This window comes from Callorhinus ursinus, unplaced genomic scaffold (assembly GCF_003265705.2).
Source record: "Callorhinus ursinus isolate GAN/ISIS: 27379988/994484 unplaced genomic scaffold, GSC_fseal_2.0 scaffold2, whole genome shotgun sequence".
Taxonomy (NCBI): domain Eukaryota; kingdom Metazoa; phylum Chordata; class Mammalia; order Carnivora; family Otariidae; genus Callorhinus; species Callorhinus ursinus.
The window spans coordinates 37,141,715-37,160,289 of NW_027397064.1; the positions used below are offsets into that span (position 1 = coordinate 37,141,715).

General features: G+C 38.7%; 1 long non-coding RNA gene and 1 pseudogene across 1 annotated transcript in view; one reads left to right on the top strand and one right to left on the bottom strand.

Moving 5' to 3' along the window:
• Positions 1 to 18,575, bottom strand: part of LOC112840827 (uncharacterized) — a 48,159-nt gene that overhangs the window by 28,178 nt on the left and 1,406 nt on the right. Inside the window, exon 2 of the long non-coding RNA XR_012374818.1 lies at positions 12,526 to 12,596. This is a non-coding gene — a long non-coding RNA (uncharacterized lncRNA). The remainder of the gene's footprint in view (positions 1 to 12,525; positions 12,597 to 18,575) is intronic.
• Positions 14,279 to 14,408, top strand: LOC112808150 (U4 spliceosomal RNA; annotated as a pseudogene).

Here is an 18,575-nt window from a genome sequence, read left to right on the forward strand (position 1 = left end):
TTATCCCTAAAAGAATATTTTAGTATTTGATAGCCCATCAAATAATGTTAAAGAAATGAATTAACAGAAGTCATAATGGGCTGAGACTATTTGTTAAGCCATCTTGGTTGAATACTTGTTGCATAAACGCATATGCATACCACCACTACCACTACCACCCACATCAGTATCATCCAGGGGCCACATATTCACAAGCCTATAGGGACCAACTAGGTATTGCATGAATGAACCCGGCTGAATGTAAGCAACAGAGAGTGGTGGGATTTACCCAAAGGGAGCATTCTTTTATTTTACTCCAGCTCTAGTCACATAAAATTCAGGTCCAGTGTTGAAATATCTTCTGATTTATCAAGAGAAACCTAGAAATCTAAATTTTTATGTGATATGTCTAGATTTTTTGAATACTCAGTGGATCAAGGCAAATATGTCTATTAGTTGAATTTGCCTTCCAAACCAGTTTGGAACCATTGATTTAATCAATATCATTATCTTTTATACTTGATTGATAGTGTAAATGAATTGACCAAATACATAAAATATTACTAAGATGAGTAGTTAACAGGAAGAGATAGGGGAAGGAGAAAGGCAGCTATATATGAGGGCAGACAATCACTAAATGATGTACTTGAAAATGATCTGTGCTTACCAGTGTCTTTCTGAAAACCACCTTGTGTTAATTCATATGAGTTAAGAGTATTCTTGTCAAGATTTCATGGAACAGATGTGCCATTAGACTCTTCATTCTGTATTTTAGACTAGTTACCCCATGAGAGCAGTTAAAGGAAAGACTCATCCTTTAAAATGACTACTTTGACATCATTATTGAAAGGGAAGAGCAAGAGATTGCATTCATGGCACTGACTTCCTGGTTTTTGTGTCATTTTATTCCATCTATAAGGTTTGACCTCAGTGTACTTCTATTATGATAAATTTATCTGCCTTCATTATATTCTTATATTAAAACCTGAAACTCATTTAGTTAGTGAATGTTTTAAATATGCATAATTTCCACTATCCTACTAATTGCTCCTGTGAAGTCTTTCTTGCTATTTTTTATTTCATCCTTTAACTAGAAAGCATTTAACCTCTTTATCAAGAAGGGGGAAAGGTTTTTTTTCTACATACTTTATTGATCAAAAATGTTTACCTATTAATGGCTTTTTTTCCTTCTAAATACACACTTCTTTCTATAGGTACTAGGTTGACTAGTATAACATTTGTCAACCAGAGTAAATATTGAAATATAATTGAAATGAGAACATTTGAAAAAGATAAAATGATCACATTGATAGAAATCAGCTTCACATATTTCATTGTCTTCATTATTATAGGTTCTCTCAAAAGATTTTTAGTTGCTGATTGTTCATTTAGAAAGGAAAAGCAGTTTTCCAAAGCATAAACCACTGGAACAATATATATTTCTCTGACAATTTATAATAATCTTATAAAATACTACCTCTTCCTACACAAAATAATGGAGTAGTATAATAATTCATGTCTTGTTGATATTCAGCTGGCATTGGAAAACGGATCCCAAATCCAAATTCTTGAACTTTGTCATGACATTGCCAACACATCCCTCTCCCTGCTTCTACCCCCAAGTTAAATCCTAAATTCAAGGCCAAATAAAGACCTGTTTCTTATTACTATGAGGCTTTTCCTCCAATGTCAAATGAAGTCCTCTTTTAATTGGATTAAAACATATGAAGGGCATCTTTTTGCAGTAAGTAGAGTCAGTTCTAAAGAGACTAAAAGAGGTCAAGAGGCTTCCTACACCTGTTTCTTCCTACACCCACACTCATAGCTTGACTCTTTGTATCTTACTTAGAGGGAAAGGCAAGTTCCAAGAAGAGAAACCCAGCCAATAAAGAGAAGTAAGAGAATATGTTGATATATGAATCTGGATATATAATATATGACTCTGGAGCTGGTCCAGATTGCCCACTCTAGGACTTCTCAGGGCAAAGGAGTCCCTTAATGAAAATAGTACTACTGATGAGTGCAGAAAAATGGGAAAGCCCAAAAATGAGACTGTCAAACCTGACTGAGGCTGGGCAGCTCCCCTTATCCCCAAAAGAAAACAAGTTCCTGAACCTGACCAATCTAGATCAGCATTTCTTTTTTGAGGTTGGAATGAGGGAGAATGGAGAGGAGCTATACATTTCCCCTGGGGGCAGTTCTAGTCTGGAATGATTGGCTTCCCAGACCAAAACAACAAAACAAACCATCTTTAACTGTTGACTAAAGAACTACTCACCAATTATTGATAATTTACTATTACTCCAGTTTCGGTTAAGAAACCATTTCAAAAAAATTTAAATGTAGTGCCCAATGACCATGATAGAAGATCCTCCAAATATGGAAATGTAGCTGGAAGCCAGCCCTACCAAACAAAATTACTTGTCTGCTTCATTCATTTCTAAGTAAAACTTTCATATATCATCAAACTTGGCTTTAATTTGAAAGTAGGAGTTTTCCCTTATTAGCTTTAATAACAACTGGTTCCTTGCTCCCCTAAATATTGAAGGAATTTGATGATCCAGTAAGATACCACTTTAATTTTGCCTATTCCCTGAACCGACATTGTGTACCCTGGGGTGTGCATGCATTGGTTTGAAAAGCAATGTCTATATCATCAGAGTCTCTTCCTCATACAATACTACTGATGATTTGGAGCTAAAATGTTTAGGTTTGTTTTCTCTTGTCTGCAATTAACCTGTCTGTTATATCACTCATGACAATGTTTAAGGAGGAATGAAGATAACAGGCTGTCTGAATCTTGGAACCAAGCAGGAATGCCAAGAGTTTTGTGGCTGGCATACATGTACAGAGTTTTTCTAACCAGCCACGAAGTTTGGGTGTGGTGATGGTTGGTACACACACACTACTAACGTTTCCTAGCTGACTTTGACCTGTCTTAAGCTAAGGCCCTTAGTTAAGATATAAAACATATTTTAAAAATTAGCCCTACACCTTGGAGAAATGACTGATTCTAGGAAATAGCCAAGATAAGCATCATGTAGTGCTTGAAAGTAGGGAAGTACTTTTTAAAAAAAAAAAGTCCCAAAGATGGGAGTATGTTAAAAGGATACAGGAGCCAACTGAAACGGCTCCAGTGGCCAAAGCTAGAACAATTTGAGCAACAAAATAAATAAAGTACTATTGAATTACAACACAAAATGTAAAATAAGTATAAGTCCATATTGATAAATAAATGAATAATTAATAAATAAAGAAGAGACAAATCTTTCATGCACAAGAATTCCAAATAATTTATGTAAAGACTCTACCCTTAAATGTGGGAATGTTCATCAGAACTTCCCTCCAAAGAGTACATCACAGAATGCAGGTGGGGGGAGAAGAGTAACTTTATATTGAAGAAACCTGACAAACACTACCTCAGCCAGGTGATCAAGGTCAGTATCATCAGTCATAAGTCATGTGACTAGTATGTCCCCTTGACATGATGTGATAAAAATTGCACCTTACCTCTGTGGTCTTCTTCCCCAAACCCACCACCTCAGTTTAACCATGAGAAAAACATAAGACAAATTCCAATATAGGAGCCTCTCACAAAAATACCTGACCTCTACTTCTCAAAACAATCAAGGTCAAGGTCATCAAAACCAAGAAAAGTCTGAGAAACAGAGAAACACCCATGATCAAGAGAAGCTTGGTGAGACATAGTGACTAAATGTAATGTGGTAACCTGGATAGAATTGCGGAATGGAAAAAGGACATTAGGTAAATACTAAGGAAATCTGAATAAAGTATGGACTTTAGTTAATAATAGTGTATCACTATAATACAAGCTTACCTAACATTCATTAATAAATAGGATTTGATGAGAACCTGAGGGCTATTCTTGGATAAAAGGATGAAAGCACCCATGTTTTAGAGAATGGTGTGAAGCAGTAACTTTCCCACTGGAGTGTCATGTGGCAATAAAATTCAGTTCCATACACAACCCTTCTGACAATATTTGGTTGGTGGGAGCAGGGGAATGGCTTAGTGTTGTGAACTTTATGTAGAGGCCACTTTTAGGCAACAGGTTTGAGCAATGGAAACTTGAGTAAGGCAGAAGGGCCCACAGTGACTACCAAACAGGCACATTAAGGGACCCACATTGAAATAGCCGTAGCCCCTAACTGGACAACAGGCTACTTGCAACAAGGCACAGTTCCTAAGATTACCAAAAAGGGAGAATTCCATACGTTCCCATGCTTCCTCACTCTACCCTATAACTATAGCCCCTCATCACCACCACATGGCAGACAATCTCTCTTTTGCTGTCCGGCCTGCTACTCCCTTGCAGTGTATTTGATAAACTTCTATCTCTTTGTTCTGCCTTGGGTGAATTTTTTCACTGCCTGTGCCACTAGCCACCATCCAATTGGAATGCATGGGATTAAAAGGAACATTTACTGATAACATTTACTGATAACAACTAGCAAATTATCGTTACCATTATTATATAAAATGGAATAAAATTTAGCACCCACACGAAGAGAAGGACAATCTCAGGATAAAGAACTCTCTTTTAAATGAATTCATTTATATTAATAATCAGGTTGTATTCTGTTATTTACAACCCAACAGGCCTAACTACTGCATTCTATATAGTATGAAGCACTATTGCTGGCAATAGAAAGGGCTCAAAAAATGACAATTATGGGTGCCATTTTCTGATATCTGACCTCCTACATGGGTGGGCACTTCCTTACCTAAAAGAGTCCTGCTCTGGTTGAAAAGGTGGACTGGTTTTGCTGAGGCTTATTCACTGCTCTGCTGCTCTGACCAAAGGGTTAGAAGTTCTTCCTTTTGTTGTGACCCATTTCTCTCTCAGTGGGTCCATTTGTCTCAATCACATTCATGAGCCAGTTGTTAGAGTCTGTTCTAACCTTTGAGGAGGCCCTGCTTCTTCACCCACTGTGTGTCCAGATATGAGAGCCACATGTTCGTGTGATACTAGAGACCTGGGAATAGTATCATGTCAGCTTCATCCAAGAAGCAGAAATAAACTTTTGGTCTTTCCTTTTCTGAGGGCTCATGCCCCACGTGTTAAGGCACCAAGGTATAGTTTATAAAAACATGGCCTTCCTCCACCAGAGTGGCTAAAATTAAAAGGACCAATGATAATAACAGTTGGCAAGGATGTGGAGCAATGGGAATTCTCTGCATTGTGGGTAAGAGTGTAAATTGATGAAATCAGAGAGGGAGACAAACCAGAAGAGACTCTTAATCATAGGAAACAAACTAAGGGTTGCTGGAGAGGAGGGGTGTAGGGGGATGGGGTAACTGGGTGATGGGCATTAAGGAGGGCACATGATATAATGAGCAGTGGGTGTTATATACTACTGATAATCACTGAACACTACCTCTGAAAATTTTGAATACATTATATGTTAATTAATTGAATTTAAATTTAAAAAAAGAGTGTAAATTGATGCAACCACTTTGAAAGAGTGGCAAAATTGACCAAAACTAAAAATATGAATAGCTATGACCAGCAATTTCACTTCTGAGTGTATGCCCAACAGAAATGAGTGCCTATGTCCACCAAAACACATATCCAAGAATATACATAGCACTTTTCCAATAACACTGGAAATAATGCAAATGTCCATCAACATTAGAATAAATAAACAAATTGTGATTATGTTAATTCATTGGAATATAACTCATGAAAGATGAAAGATGAAAAAGATGAAAGATGAAAAAGAATCAATTACTACTGTAAGCAACAACACGGATGAATCTTGCAGACAAAAGAAGCCCAATACCGAAGAAGGCATATCATAGGATTCCATATATATATTCCATATATATATATACATATATATATATGGCTTGAAAATGGGCAGCAGGAGCCTGTCATGACAGAAGTAAAAATAATGGTAGACTTGGGAATATTGACTGAAAGGAAGTGCAGAGGAACCTCTGGTGGGCTAAAAATGTCCTATTTTTTAATCTGGATGGTGGTTACAAGGATACATATATATTTAGATTTTATCAAGCTATATACTTAAAATATGAGCAATTCTTATATGTAAGTTATAAGCTAATATAAAAACAAAAAAAATTAAAATCTAATTTGATTTAAACAAAACGTGGTCTTTGAAATATAACAAATCTATCTCCATATCCTGGCTCTGCCCCTTATTTGTTGAATGACCTTTAGCAATTTCACCAGTATGAGTCTCACTTTTTTCATTTGTAGGATAGGGATAATGCCTTTCTCATGCAGTGCTTTTTATGTTAAATGAGATAATGTGAATCTAACACACTGCTTTGCATTTGGTAAGTTCTCAGTATATTTACTCTCCTTTCCCCTTCTGTTCTGGTAGAATGGCCTCACCGTTCCTATGTATTGTCTTTAGGAAACCACCAAATCCCAGGCCTATTTTAGGGAAAGGTGATTGACCTACCCTAACCCAAAAAGTAACCCAGCCTCTCCTAGAACAGATTACCATATCACCTATTTCCTCAGATCCCTTTGGAAACTCTTCTGGGAATGATTCACTCATCTGTCCATTCATCCATCCATCCATCCAATCAATACTTACTGAGTTGCTACTTTGTGCTAGGCACCACCATAGGTGCTGGGGAAATACTGGTGAAAAAGCAGACACAGTTCCTGTCCTTGGGAATTTACAATCTCGTGAGGAAGACGGGCAATAAACAAATAAATCCATCATTATTAATTATGATAAAAAGCACTATAAAGATCAGGGCAGCAATGGACAGGGAAAGCTTCTCAGAGGATATAACATCTAAAGTGAGAACTGAAGGTAGAAAAACAGGCAGTCATTGGAAGATCAGAGGGAAAACTCCTGCACTATCCTATCATTGAAGTCTTGTAACATCCAAAATAATTACATAGTAAACATAAAAGACATACTCAACGCCAACGAGAATCTTCTCACATGTGAACGCCTGCTGTAACATCTATTCTGCTTCTCAGAAGAGTGTTTTTGCATACTTCCTGTTTCTTAAAAGTTAGACTACCAGATAAGTAGCTTTCCACTATAGTAATACAAACTCATTTGTGTAATGAGTTATGGAGATAGGACATTTGGGAAATAAGAAATGAGAACAGGTAACCTACTGCTTAGGGTGTAGTGCAGTATACTGTAAAGGCCATGGGATTTGTTGTCTGAGTTCAAACTCTGTCTCCACTTCTAACTGTATGACCCCAAGCAGGTCACTTAACTTCTCTGAATCTGAGTTTCCTCATCTGAGAAATAATAATAAAGACTATTTCAAGGTTATGTTCAAGAATTAAATAAAATGCATATACATAGCATCTTGCATGAAAAATTATGATCATGCTTTAGTTAAAACATTCATGTCATGTCACTAATCCTTTGTGCTTATGTAATCTCACAATAGAAATGTCAGCTTTTTAAAAAACAGGTACACTCCTTTCTCTTAAATATCTTCTGTGAACCTCAGCTATTGATTTGGAATTCTTGGTTCTGTGTTAAATCTTACTACTTTGGGTGGTAAATCATTCTTGATTTTCCTAATTCCCCCTACCCCAAACTGCCCAGGCAATCCAGGGCAGCAGTGGGAGTGAGCATGGCTCAACCAGTTGGGCACACAGGAACACTAAGTTTTGGGGTGATACCACTGCTGTATGTGGTTGCAGACAAAATGGCCACGGGGCTCAGCCCGGCTTGCCATCTGGACTTTGGGCCCTCCTGACAAATTACAGCCTCGTTTCCTTCCCTATTGTCCAAAGTTGCTCCATGGTAGGGCCTCCTATAATGTCTCAGAAAAAAGGGTGGGGGTGGGAGAGAAGAGAAAGCAGGTCAGATCATTTTGCTCATTGGATTTCCTCTCTCTTAGGGGTTGCCCTGGAGGGTAATACAATCTTCACTTCTAGACTAGAGCCCAGACCTCAGTTGGAAAAGTCACTCTCAGAGTCTTTTTTCTCATTTGTAAAATGGGATAACACAAGTCTTGCTCACAGTAACCTCAGGATGGTTGAGGCTCAGATAAAATATACCATGTGAAAGGTCCATGTTAACTAAAATGCTATACAGACTTTGAGTGCTATTAATATTAATAAATTCTGTGCCACATTCAGCATACATGGCTGCCTTAGAAGCCCTTTAGACCTCCTTGGGACTGAGCTAGTAGAAGGGGATTTTTCTAGGTCAGTGAGTAATGGACAGTGTCTTCAAAGGTATTGCCTATTTTTACTTTGAAAGAGCAACCTTCTCAGAAATAAACTTAGTAGTGAGAAGAACTTAAAGCCTGTAAGATTAAAAGATAATTAAAAACTATACAAAACTAGCCTATTCTGATAAATTGTATAACTTATTTGGGCAAATCTAAATGTGTTATTGACCTAGGTTAAACTGAGCAAGATTCACTGAAGAAATGGGAACTGATTAAATCTTTATTTCTGCAATTTCCTGTTCTTAGCAAGTAGAGAGAAAGACAAATACCCTGGGTGAGAGACAGGAAGACACTAAGACAAATGATTTTATGCCTGTGCAACTTCTCTCAAGTACACCAAGATAATCATCTGCAAAGTGTTTTTTTTTAAAAACCCTCATTTTAAAAGATGCACCCCCCAATTTTAGACTTGCAAAAAACAGGTTATCATTGGTTATCACATATGCCTGCTTTTTTATTTCTCAACCTGTTTCCAACGTGAAGTATGCTGATTTATGCTTTTCTGTTGACTTCTCCTATAAACAAAACTTTCCTCTGAGAACTTAACTCAGAATCCAGATCCAAGAACCCCTAGCTAAACTCAAACCTGGACAAAGAGCATGAAAAGGGAAAAGGGACAGGTTGCTTTCCTTGTGTGTTTTTCCTGGATTATTTCAAGGCACTACTTCAAAGGATCCTTAATCAGAGGTAGTATTTCAATTGTAGAAGAAGATACTTTGTCGAGTTGAAATTAATTTAAGTCCCTAATAATCTGAGTTATCATGAAATGGAAAGATCTGAAGGGCCTAACTGGCCCACAAACTTTTCACCTTTGAAGTCTAGCAAGAAAATGACCAGAATAAAAGATTTTAAAATTTGCTTGCAAAATTGTAGAAGGCAGAACCATTCCAGGCCCTAGGAGCTCAAGTAGAAAAGCATTATATTTTATATATCCCATAAAATAATAATGAAAATAACCTCATAGGAACCAGTTCCAAAATCCTTTCTGGATAATTTGGTACATTTGAAATCTTGTGTGCTGTTCATGCCTTTTTGAAGCACTCTGTAAAACAAGATACTCTCAAATGTGTTAGAACATTTCTGTTTTGATTGGCTCAGAACTGCTGGAGGGACTTGCAATGATTTATAATGAACTAAGCACATGGCATGGTGTCATCACTCATTTTCTTCAGAGCCTCTTGCCCATTTATCGAAATTGCATCACTGGGAAGTAACACAATGAAAATCTTACACTCTGCTGGTTAAAAGTTGGGTCACAATCCCAAAATCTAGGTAAAAGTTTATGGCTAGAGTAGAAGGCCAACATTTTTTTTTCATCTTTCAAGATGCTAAGCATTTAATTTATTTATGTATTTACTTGTTTTCTATAGCAGATAAAGCAAAAGGTAAGTTTATTTCACTTTTTCTTTCCTTTAGTTAACCTTGGTTCGTTTGTGGAATTCTAGGAAGGCTGATGTTAAAATAAATCAAGATCTATACCTACAGAAGTTAACTCAGAAACCAGTTCTTGGTATGATTGGTCAGAGTTATTAACTGCAAGCAATTAAGCATTTCTGAATGACAGAAGCTACCAAAGGAACATATTTAAAGGATATTGTGTAGCTCATAGAAGAGGGATCCAGGCTGAAGAACCAGGGTCAGGACAAGATAACCAGGAACAATATCCAAAATCACATCTGCGGATTTTTCAGGTGAAGATACCACTCCTGCCTCCAGATGGGATTCTAGGCTATAGTTTGAGCCATGGACGCCACTAACAGTAGACAAAGGAGAGGCCACGAGAAGTACCGATTCCGGGACCTGATTTCCCTGCCACTTCTCCTTCTGTCACCGAGTTGCTCCTGGCACCAGCTTCACTTGCTCTAGATCGAGGCTCAAGTATGTACAGGTGGTTAATAGAACCTAGGGTAACTGCTCCTGCCTGAGCTGTATTTTGGTTATTTCCTTTGATCTCAAAGATTATTTCTGGCTTTAATTTCTGATTCTATAACTCTAAATATGGATATTTTAAGCAATGACAGAGTCATTCATTCTTTTAAACAACTATTTTATTTTAGAACAGTTTAGATTTACAGAATTATTGCAAAGATAGTTCAGAGACTACCCCACAACCAGTTTCCCCTAGCAGTATCTTACATTAGTATGGTACCTTTGTCATAATTAATGAACTGATATCAATTAGCTGATATTAATTCATATTGTTAACTAAAGTTCATACTTTATTCAGTTATTGTTCAATGTCATTTTTCTGTTCCAAGCTCCCATCCAGGATACCTCAATTAGTCATCACGTTGCCTTAGATACCACTTGATTGTGACTGTTTCTCAGACTTCCCTTGTTTTTGATGACTTTGACAGTTTTAAGGAGACCAGGTCAGATATTTTTGTAGGATGTCCCTCAATTGGGATTTGTCTGATGTTTTTCTCATGGGTAAATGGGACTTATGGGTTTTGAAGAGGAAGATGACAGAGGCAAATTATCATTCTCTCTCTCTTTTTTTTTAAGATTTTATTTATTTATTTGACACAGAGAGAGAGAGAGCACAAGCAGGGGAAGCGGCAGGCAGAAGGAGAAGCAGGCTCCCCGCAGAGTAGGGAGCCCAACACAGGGCTCGATCCTAGGACCCCAGAATCATGACCTGAGCAGAAGGTAGCCGCTTAACTGACTGAGCCACCCAGGAGCCCCTGTCATTCTTTTTATATCATATTAAGGGTAGGTGTTATTAATGTGACTTGTGATTATTTAACTTTGATCACCTGGCTTGCATAGGTGATTGTCACATGGCTGTTGGAAGTTTTTCACTATAAAGTTAATTTTTTCCCCACCTTTCCACACTGTCCTTTTTGGAAGACTGTCACTATGCATAGCCCACACTTAAGGAGGGGGGAGTTCACTCCACCAACTTGAAGAGTAGCTATATAAATTATTCATAATTCTTCTGTAGGAAAGATTTATTTATTTATTCAATCTTTTTTTATATTAGTATGTACTCATGCACATCTATGTTACTCTTTGATGTATAATCCAATACTATTTTATTTAACACAGTTTCTCAAATTGTCCCAGCTTTGGTCATTGGGAGCTCTTTCAGTTGGCTCCTGGGTCCCTTTGACACACCCCCATAAGTGTATGGTAGTTTTGTTTGTTTGTTGGAATTTCCTTCTTTCTGGCATTACACAACGTTCCAGGCCCATCTGTACGTTTCCTTCCCCATTCCTAGAAACATCAGTTTCTCTAAGGAGCCTTGGTTCCTTTTATTGGAGAATGGTATTGGAAAGCAAGGTCTGAGTGATAGGCGTGTTTATTGTTACTGTCATTTCTTCTACATGCTCTGACATATATCTATAATATCTATAAATATTTCTATAGGTAAACATTTGCATCTATATGAAGTTCAGCATTGTTCATACCAATGTCTCTAACTTTAATCCATTGGCACATGGATCATTCTAGCTACCTCCTCTTGCATTTGTTATATATTTGTAAAGTTATTTTAAAAATGAAAAAATCGTGGAATGGTAGTTGTGAGAAGAAACAAAAAGATGAAAAGAGCAGGGACTCCAGGAGCTAAGGTGAACTAAACACCCAAGAACCCTCTACTCTATCTGTATCTATTGTTGATAACCACAGTTATTAAGTACCCACAGTAAAAGGCCAGATAGTAGAGGGTGAGCTTGAATCCTGGCTCCACTAGTGACTTAGATTATATAACTTCCCTGTCCCTTAGTTTTCTTTCTTTGAGAGAGGAGAACTTGGTACTTTGCTTATAGGAGTGTGAGGATTAAATGAGTAAACACAAATAGCACATTTAGAACAATGCCAGACTCATTATTTATAACCTAATGTTAGTCTTAGCCTGTGGGGTATATTATCATTTCCATTTTACAGATGAAAAGAAACAGAGGCATGGAGATATTATAACCTGCTTAAGGTCTCACAGCTAGTAATACGTGCCCTTTAAAGTATTTCTAAAACTTACATCTCTTTTTGTGAAAATGAAGCTATGAGATGCAATATATATGTCTAGAGGTAAGGCTAACTATAGCAAAAACTCAAGGAAGCTTTGAATATCCTCAGTGTTAGGGATGTTGTGATAATCATTAATGTTACCATTTCCCAAATTACCAACACTTTTGTGCCACGAAAGTACTCAGCTAGTGGAGTAGATTGGCCTCTCAATGCTCAGGCTGTCACCTTAAGCCAGTTGAGGCAAGGACCATTCCCAAGAAGGGAGTTGGGAGAGGTTAAAAGTTGGCTCTGCCTTATGTATACCTATTGCTCCCTGTTGTAAGAAAACTGACTCAGTGAAGGGTTCCTGGAAACTTTACTATTTCTTACCTGCTATGTGCTCTGGGGAATGGGACATCAGGTCACGATTGATGGAATATGCCATTGGTAGAGGAGGTTTCCTAGGAGAATAAAAAGAAAGGAGATTGTAGGGGGAGAACCAATAGGCATTTATCTACTCAAATCAAATAAGTGACAATCTTACACCCTACATTTATTTCTTTGTTCTACTCAATATCTACTTCCTTTTAGGCACTAGTGACTCTAATTTCCTTATCGTGCACAGCCCTAGACATCAACATTTGTTGACCCTACAGCTTCATTTTGAACCTGGGTGTCTTCACCAGGTAGATGCTGAAGGCAGAAGCAGCCACCTCCCTCTCCTCTTTCCTTATCAGTGATTTTACCATATTTTCTCCCCAATCATTTCTCTTAGCATCAATCCTAAGAGGTGAGGGAAACCATAAGTATCTTATAAAGTCATTAGACAGACATTCAATTAGGACCTACTATGTCTAAGCATTTTGCTAGTCACAAAGTGCAGTAGTGAGCCAGATATATGTAGCCCTCCTCTTTGGAGAGCGAGCAGACCCCTGGAAATGAAAAACCTCTCATGAACTGAGGGCATACCCTTCCAGCAATGGGCTCCGTGTGCACTATCGTATCTAAATCTCACAGAAGTAGCTATTATTATTATCCTTGTTTTACAGATGAGGAAACTGAGGGTTGCCCAAAGTCACACAACTGGAACTGGGCAGAACTGAGACACGAAAGCAGGTCTGCCTGATGCCACACACCTAACCATGCATACATCCTCTCTCTCGCAGCTACCAGGAGCCAGGACCTCAGGGTTCCATTCATGGCTGGAGGGTAGCAGCTCTTCTCCAACTTTGCTGCAGTTTCTACTGAATGCTTTGATTTGCAAATATGAAGGATTCTCTGAAGCACAACATCAAGCAAATTGTGGTAGATAGCTGGTAGAGGACAGCTGCAGACCAGAAAATGTGGCCGGATGCTGGGGCGGTCGGGGGTGGGGGGGTGGGCGGCGAGATGGATGTGCACTAGTGAGGCAGTGCCAAATGGTGACAGGCCAAGGTGAGAGGGACTGACAGATTAAACCACCTAGACCCCAGACCAAGTGGAAGGAACCCTTAGATATTCTAAACACACTGTCTTTATCAGGTTAGCAAGTACAACTAGGATATAAGTATGTTTTTCTTTGCCCATGTCTACTCAAGTGATTATTCAAATAAATTAAAAAATCTGGGTTCCCCCCGCCCTGAAGTGTGGCTGAGGTAATGACATAGAAAGACCTCAGGACTAAGGATCGGGAGACCTAAATTCTTGTCCAGATACGCACCAACTAGTTCAGTGGTGTGCTCTTCTGCTAGCCCCTTAACTTCTCTCATTCTGGGTTATCTCCCTTCTAAAACAAGGGGATTGGGCTACTGAGACTTACAGATTTTTGAAATTTCCAACTACCCTGATGCTATGAGTTACTGAGCACCTCCAGTGTGCCTAGTACCACATTAAACAATCTGAGGTTTAGAAGCAATTGGAAGGCATAAGTCTAGCCCTGAACCTGCACTGTCCAGTGCAGTAGCCACCAACCACATGTGGCTACGGAACACTTGACACGTGGTTGCTGTGACTGCATCACAGTTTTATTTCATTTTGATTAAATCTGAATTAAGAAACCGATCCTGCATTCAGGTACTGAAAACTTTTATGTTTGAAACAACATACGGATGTGATTTTTCTTTTTTCAACAGTGAATTTTGTGCAGTCTAAATACAGTGTTTCCAGCTTGGTGCAGTGGCAATATCGTAGCCAATGAGGTTTATCCAAGGCGCAATTATTGCTAATTGAAAACTAAATACAGTGTTTCCAATGAAAATGTAGTATCCAAATTGGAATGCATGGTGTAAAATAAACCAGATTTAAGACAATGTGAAAAAAAAAGGTTGTAAAATATCTCATTAATAATTTCATATTGGGGGTGCCTGGGTGGCTCAGTTCGTTAAGTGTCTGCCTTCAGCTCAGGTCATGATCTCAGGGTCCTGGGATTGAGCCCTGGATCGGGCTCCCTGCTCAGCAGAGAGCCTGCTTCTCCCTCTCCCACTCCACTGCTTGTGCTCTCTCTCTCTCTCTCTCTCTCTCTCTGTCAAATAAATAAATAAAATCTTTTTTAAAAAATAATTTTATATTGATTACATGTTGACATGACAATATTTTGGATATACTGGGTTAAGTGAAATATATTATTAAAATTAATTTCACCTGTTTTTCTTACTTTTTAAATATAACTACTAGAACATTTAAAATGACATATGCGGCTTGCACAACACTTCTTTTTGATGATTTCGGAAGTTTATACTCTAACAACTGTGGTGTGGTGGGTGGTTTGATTAGCAACCTAGATCATCAGTCACAGGTGCTTTGGAGAAAAGACTAGTATCACCCTTTGAGGAAAAGAATAATATCACCCTGTACCAGTCTGAGTCATTATTCTCATCAGGAAAGACTTGCCCCAATTACCTTTGTTAACAGGGTTTGTTTTAAGAGAGCCAGGGGATGTGAGGACTCTGTGGTCCCCAGGGCTTCCCAAACTGGGATGCGCTGTAGGCACCATGGATAAAGCACTGTGACTCATCCATCTGAGTACACCCGGCACTCCTCCCTCTTTGTGAACTAGCCGGTGTCCATGCAGCATGAGTAACCCTGTTGGATGGAGGTTTGAGCCAAGCCCCTTCAGAGGCTGTTGCCCCCCACTTGTGTCTGGCTGCCTTTAGCCTGGCCACAATTTTCTGGTTGATTCAGTTGGAGACAGGTAGTAGTGTCTGTTTAGTTCTTGCCACATGGATTAAACTGTAGGATCTTGACACAAAAATAACTGGCAAGGCTTTCTTCAGAAGGAGCATATATCAATGGCAGGAGTTTTGAATTCAGGCCTTCTTCTATAAAATTCCACCCTCCTCTGCATCTGTAGGGAATAAATGTGCTATCAGGGAGGATATGTCCAAATATCCCTGGTCAGTATGTGTTCAGCTTGTGGTGACAGACCTCGTGTGATTGGGGAGGGTGACCTTCCCTGGGCACATTGTGGTGAATATCGTGGCACGAAAAGAAAGGACCACCACCCCTGGTCACAGATGGTGATTCATTTGCAATGACTGGGAAGGACCACTGTAATGGCCTGCTAGAGGTGCCGTAACAAATACCTCAGAATGGATGGCCTAAACAACAGAAGTTTATTTTCTCACAGTTCTGCAGGCTAGAAGTCCAAGGATCAAGGTGTCAGCAGGCTTAGTTTCTTCTGAGGTCTCTCTCCTTGTCTTGCAGATGACTGCCTTCTCTGTGTCCTCACATGGTCATCCCTCAGTCTGTGTTGTAATCTCTTTTTTTAAAATTATTTTTTAAATCGAGACATAATTGACAGGTAATATATTAGTTTCAGGTATACAACATAATGATTTCATATTTTATACATTGCAAAATAATCACAATAAGTCTAGTTAACCTCCATCCCCTTACATGGTTACAAAAACATATTTTTCCTAGTGATGAGGACTTTTAAGATCTATTTTCTTAGCACCTTTCAAATATGCAAGACAGTATTATTAACTATAGTCATCATACTGTACATTATATCTCCATGACTTAATTATTTTATAACTGGAAGATTCTACCTTTTGACCCCCTTCACCCATTTCTCCCACCTCTGTCACCCTTCATCTCTGGAAACCACCACTCTGTTGTTTATCTATGAGCTTGATTTTTCGTTTTGTTTTGCTTTTAATTCCACATATAAGTGAGATCATATGGTACTTTTCTCTCTTATTTCACTTTGCATTTATTTCATCTTGAGGTCCATCTACATTGTTGCAAATGACAAGATTTCATTCCTTTTTATGCCTGAATAGTATTACCTTGTAGATGTATCACAATTTCTTTATCCATTCCTCCACTGATGGGCACTTAGGTTGTTTCCATATCTTGGCTACTACAAATAATGCTGCAGTGAACATGGGAGTGAAGATATCTTTCTGAGTTGATGTTTTTGTTTTCTTTGGATAAATACTTAGAAGAGGAATTGCTGGATCATATAGTAGTTATATTTTAATTTTTTGAGGAACCTCTATACTTTTCCAAAGTGGCTGCACCAAGTTACACAGGTTCCCCTTTCCCCACATCCTCACCAACACTTGCTATTTTTTTGTCTTTTTGATAGTTACCATTCTAACAGGTATGAGATGACATCTCATTGTGGTTTCAATTTACATTTCCCTGAAGATTAGTGATGTTGAGCATCTTTTTATTTACCTGTTGGCCACCTGTATGACTTCTTTGGGAAAATGTCTGTTCAGATCTACTGCCCAATTTAAAATCAGATTGTTTGTTTTTTGCTATGAGGTTGTGTGAGCTCTTTATATATTTTGAATGTTAACAGCTTGCCAGACACATGATTTGCAAATATTTCCTCCCATTTCAGTAGGTTGCCTTTTCATTTTGTTTGATGGTGTAATCTCTTCATCTTGGATTACCACTTACCTATATAATCTCATTTTACCTTAATTATCTCTTTAAAGGCCTGATCTCCAAATACAGTCACATTCTGAGGTACTGGGGGTTAGGATTTCAGCATATGAATTTGGTAGGTACACAGCCCATAGCAACCACCATCCTTGGTCAGTATGTGGCATTTGAGGATCAACTTAATGAACTGCATGGTCAGACACAATGCCCACGAAATGACCATTAGGTCACATGAAGATTTCCTACTCAAGGGAATGAGAACAAGACATGCACCTTTGACAAGGCTATGAATGACTTTAGGTAAATGCGATTGGATGGAGGGACATAACTGACTCCTGAATTTTATTGCCAGTCTGCTTCTCAGCACCAGGTACTCCTTGTTACTTGAACCACAGTGCCTGAGGCCAAGCAAGTGTAGTTGAATGTCCTTGGGATAATGTGCTAAATCCTGGCTGGCAAATCTGACATCAGTCACAAGGGTTAAGAATCTATTTAGGGGCATAAGACAAACAAATGGAACAAGTATAATGTGAGCCCTGCACCGAGCAACGTAAGGCAAAGAGGTGATCAGGCTGAGAGTGGAAAGGAGAAATCAGCAAAGATTTCTGATTTCTGGTGAGGGTAGCCTTCTTATAGTTGGAAATTGGTGAACAGGTGCTGATGAGGAGGATGGTGAAAATCTGGAGCCAAGGCAGGGGCAGGAAATGCAAGATATGAAAAGATCCTCTAGAAGCTGATGGTTAGAGCCCAGAGCTTGTGAGTAAGGAGGGTTGGTTTAAAGCAGTGATGGAGAAAGGTCTGCCTCTAGGTGTGAAGTGATATGGGACTGGGTAAGTGACAGAGGAGAAGGGAAATTGAGTGTGTGGAGATTAAGAGCTGGCAATTGATCAAATGCTGTAATTGAGGAGGTCTAGCATTACACACAGACACACACAAACACACACACACACACGCACACATACACACACACACACACCAAAAATCTCTGTGATGATATCTGCGATTCCCAGAGATTACTGGTTCCAGTGCTGGTACTGAGACCTTTGGGATGACACCCCAGTGTACATAAAAAAAAAAAAAAGATGGCAACAGTCTTATTTGTTTGTGAACTCTTAGATGACGATAGCTGAAAAGTCCATTTTAACATGAGGCTTTTTGTTTGCTTCCATGCTAACCAGAGACTTCTCTAGTCAGTTCAATTGTTAGCAGCAAGAAACTAGATAGATATAAGCAGTATTCTCCAAGTGACACATTAAACTGGGATGAGTCAGTTAAGTAACAACAAGCAGACTTCATTAAATGATTAAAAGGCATTTTATGCATTTATTTTAAGAAAAATATATTATGGAAGAGTCAACAGATGGATTCATGGGAATTTGCTTGGCTTACAGGGATAGAACAAGAAAACCTCCTCTTTAAATGTTGACTGGGGGCTCCTGGGCAGCTCAGTTGGTTAAGAGGCTGACTCTTGATTCTAACTTAGGTCATGGTCTCAGGGTCCTTGGATAAGTCCCATGTTGGGCTCAACACTCAGCAGGGAATCTGCTTGAGAATTCTCTTTCCCT